Here is a 4,567-nt window from a genome sequence, read left to right as displayed (position 1 = left end):
CCAAGGCAAAGGCGTGATTCTGCCAGCTTTATGGCACGGCGGTGACAATGCCAGCAGACAACGAAGCCACCACAGCAACAATCAGATGGGAGGAAGGGGCAACGCGTGTTGGGTTCACGCTGCAAGATGATGCTGGTATGCAAGAGAAGACTTGTCCCTGCACATCCATACTGGAGTTTGCTATACCAAGGTTGACATTGAGAGATAACTACTTCCAAGCTGGACACCTAGACCATAGCACAACGATCCACACTCAGGTCCAGTGGGAAGCACTAGCTTGTGCTGAAGGTAGGAGAGGTCCCCAGACTGCAAGACCACAGGAGCAAAGACCACGGAGCCCCGCTAGCACCAGGCATTTGCCCCCGGCCATGGGACAGATGTCACCAGCTGGGCACAACCACCACCCGACTCTGAGCACCCAGGTGCCAGCGCCAAACATGCCAAACAGCTCGCTGCGGCATGAAGAGAGGTTTTGGGAGGCTGGTAGGAAGCGCTGCTGTCAGGATGACGTGGTGCTTTGTGGTGGGCTTGGATATGACTGGCAGGATTTGAAAGTGTCTGCTACACACCTGACAAGAGGAATATTGATTTTGTGGGAGATTTAAGAGAGGATGCTCTTCCCACCAATCTGATTCATCCTTTTTAAATAGCAGTTGTATTTAATTATTGCTAACAAAATGCTTTCGACTCTAATGCTTATGGACACTATTGAGCTTACCTATAACCATTCCAATAATCCTCAAAAGATCTTAACCACATAACACAAAAAGGTGCCCTCTGACCCATCCTGCATCTGTCAGGGAGCCCGTACGTCTGCTCAGGATGGCATTGCCCACCTGCCTCTGCTGTGCAGGGACCAACGGGTGCCTGCGGGCTCAGCTGGGAGAGTAAAGAGGTGAGACTTTGGGAAAAATGAATTATCCATGCTACAGTGCGGGATGTTTTGCTCCATATGGCTCAAACATCTGGATTTGTTATCTAAGGCACGGCCCTTATACCTTAGTGACTCCACAATGACTTAGTCCACTGCTAAACCATGCACATGCCGCCCCCCTTCCACTCCAAAAAACTCCTCCTCCTGTCCACCTAGCCTTTGCAGGTCAAGGTCGGCCACCAGCATGCAAGAAGTGGGTCCTGAGGCTGCTGATCTGACACTAACAGACCTACAAGCACAGTGGGTCGGGCTTCCCTGCAGCATGTCGACAAGCAGCATCATATAGTTGCTATAGGGTACTGGTATCAGCCCATTCACAACGGCAGCAAAGATCAGCACCACCAGATACTGTTACCGCAGGGCAATCAAGACTGTTTTCCCTTGAAGCCTGCAGGAATATTATAAGTGCATCTTCTAGAAAGTTGAACCATAATACTTCAAGAGGACAAAGGCTCCTTAAAATGCAGATGAGCAGAAACCCTGCACGGGAAAGCAGGCTGCTGCCGGCGGGGCTTGGCTGAGGAAAAGCATCTCCGCCAGCAGCCCCACCACTGCTTCTCACTTCCACCTCTGCCCAAGCACAGCTCCGGAGTAACTTGCCTTATCTTAGATGCAAACCATCAGACTGAAACAAAATGTTTTGCTAGCAAAACGCTAACAAAATTTTAGCACAGCTTTCTGCAGCGCCAACATCACCAATTTCAGTCTTAAATCAGCCCCTCGGAGCAGCTTGCCACTGCCTTGCTTGCGAGGCAGATTTTACGTTTCTGAAGTACCTTATTTTTAGGCGCAGTTATCAACCCGCACGTCACCATACATGCCCTACTTTGTGTTTTCTGCATCTACTCTTGGCCACAGAGATGGTACGTTGACTTGACTTGCTGCTCTGACAATGCAGCTGCTCTGACATTCAGTTTCATCAAATATTTACCACTTCTTAGTTTGCAAATATGATTTTGGTTACTTTACATTAACTTGACTATAAACATGGTACCAGAATTGCTGGTACTGCTCTCCTCCTCATCAGTCTAGTTCTTACTTTGCTTCTGCCATTTCTGGGATGACAAGCACTAGGGCTCTGCTGCCACACGCCAAGGAGAACCAAGGTCCCTCTCCTCGTCAACCCACAGGCACAAGGTTTAGCCACCCTCTCTGCCGTCTTGATGTGCAGCCATACCTGGATGTGCAAACAGCCAGACCTGCCCAGGGGAGAGACTCTTCCCAAAGATACAGAGATTTAAGGGCCAGAACTCAGCTGGGAAGAACGGCTGCTCTTAAGGAAGACTTTCTGAGGGCTTCCTGGGCGCAGGTGCCCACCCTGCCATTCTGTATGTACCTCAGATGAATACTTGTTCTGAGAAGCAGTTTTATTTGGATGGCAGAAAAATCAGTGTTCTGGTAGTGAAAAATCAAATTCAGGTAGCAGGGGCATTTTAACGCCAGAAATCTGATCTGATCCTGCAGATGGTGGAGATGGCCCCTCTGCATCCCACTGACGGATCTACAGCACAGCTCCCACCAGCTGCTTTGGTGGGTTAAGCAAGTCAACAAGCAAAGCCAACCCAGTACAAAGCCCCTCTTAATTTCACATACCAGATGAACTCTTGCTCAAGACCTCAGTAACAAAAATCCAAGCCCTACACAAATCCCCAAATCTCAGCTTAGCACCATGAAGTAGAGAAAATGATGGTGGGTATTACTAGACACTTCACAGCCAGCATGGGGCTCACGTCTTCCTTGGTATTTCTCCTCTGATGGGTATTTGACCTTTGAGCTGCTGAGCAAGCAACCAAGCAGAACTTGTGCTTGTGAGATGCTGCCGACATCCAGTATCGCCACATGGAGCCACTGTAGAGCAATGCCTCACACTGGGGGCTTTCCCATACGGATCATTACAGGTGCCAGGACATAATGTCACATGGAGCAGCTGGGATAAAATTAAGGCAACTGGCACCAGTGAGCAAAGCTGTGCATCTCCAGCCTTCCCTCCTAGGCCGTCCCCTCTCTTCTCCTCCAGAAATACCCAACCTGCAACTCCTGCCCCTTCCAGCTCAAGCGCAAAGCGTCAAGACTCTGGGTGCCGAGCAGCCCCTCACCTACAGAGCGGAGGCAAGAGCTAATGAGCAAACCCACCAGGGAGGTCTCTTGGCAACACGGGGTGAGAGAAAAGGAGGGGAAAATTGCTGCCAGCTTGTTTGTGTGCACTTAGGGTGGCATTTCCAACCCTGTAATTGTTGCATAATGAATTTAGCAATGGAGTTCAAGAGCTATGATTCATTCAGGCCAAAAAAACATGAGTCAGCCCCCAAAGAATCATGAGATGTTAAAATTATATACATTTAACTTCAGCTTGACAAATCCAAAGGAGCAGTGTAACAGCAGAGTGCCTCAGCACAACTCAAAACATCATGCAAATATCCCCGCTCCTCCTCCCAGCCAACGCAAGATGAGAGCAGCACGAGAACAGCGCCGAGGTCGGCCATTGCAAATAATTTACGCCTGTCACCTGTGCCCAGCTCAGGTTATCGGCCCCAGCTCAGAAAAAGGCACCTGATGCTGTCTCTTAGCACTCACACTGACTCACCGAGAACACTGATAAGGTCCCATCCAGCCTAAGAAAAGATCTTTGCGCAATCTTGCCGTGGACCTCTGGGGGGATGAGCACTCGGGATGCTCGTTTCACTGCGTGCGACCAGCACAACAGCGGACAGAGGTCAGGGGAGCAGAGCAGAGGTGGCTGCGGGGAGCTGGCAGTCAGGGTGGTAGAGCAAACTACAGAGGTGGGGGTGGGAAAGGAGTGCAGATCTCTGCGAGGGATCGAGCCAGAAACAGGGCAGATTTATTACAGAAAAGGATGCCTAAGTCAAGGAGCAGGCGTGGATCGCTGGGAGGCGATGCAGAGAACACCTTGGGAAAAAAATAAGATGTTTTCCTAGCTCTGTTGGGTGATCTTGCTTAAGTCAAGCCCTGTATGTGCTTACGGAGCTTGCATGTATGGAAACAAAAAGTTATTTTGAAGTGAGATAGGGTGCGAATTCAAAGCAGAACAACTGTTCTGGGTTAACTCCCCAGGTGGCTTCTTATTCTAGAGTGGCAGTACCCTTTCCTAGTTTAATTCACTTTAAAAATAGATTAGGCCAATGGTTCTGATCTGCAAGGCCATAGTAGCTGGCCTGCCGCTTTTAGAGCATCCTTAATTAGAGCCTGGATACGGGGACATGGGGGGCTCCAGGATGCAGATGTGATAGTCCAAATTTGGAAACATTATATTAACCTAAACCAGGAAAGAAACAACCGCCTGCAGGAGGGTCTGCCCAGACACCGCTTGGGCAGGACCTGCTGCACAGCAGCTATTCCTGCGGCAGGCACGCACCTCGGCAGGGGGACGGCCCGTGCAGCGCACTCTGCCAGCCGTAAACCAAACAGCGCTAGACGAAACCCACAATCTGCACTTTGCACACAACCAAAGCCTTCTTATAAAGCCATTTTTGTTTGAGGTTCATTTGAATTTACCATCTATCAAGCTTCCATTTAGCCTCATTAATCACAGCCTATCAAGCTCTTTCAAATGCAAACATAGAAAAGTGCCCAGCAACTGCACTTCTCGGTTTATCCTTCTCCTGCTGTAATTAT

Source organism: Pygoscelis adeliae, unplaced genomic scaffold (genome assembly GCF_000699105.1).
Source record: "Pygoscelis adeliae isolate BGI_AS28 unplaced genomic scaffold, ASM69910v1 Scaffold72, whole genome shotgun sequence".
Lineage (NCBI taxonomy): Eukaryota > Metazoa > Chordata > Aves > Sphenisciformes > Spheniscidae > Pygoscelis > Pygoscelis adeliae.
The sequence above is the reverse complement of the archived record's forward strand: the minus strand, read 5'-3'. Positions refer to the sequence as shown.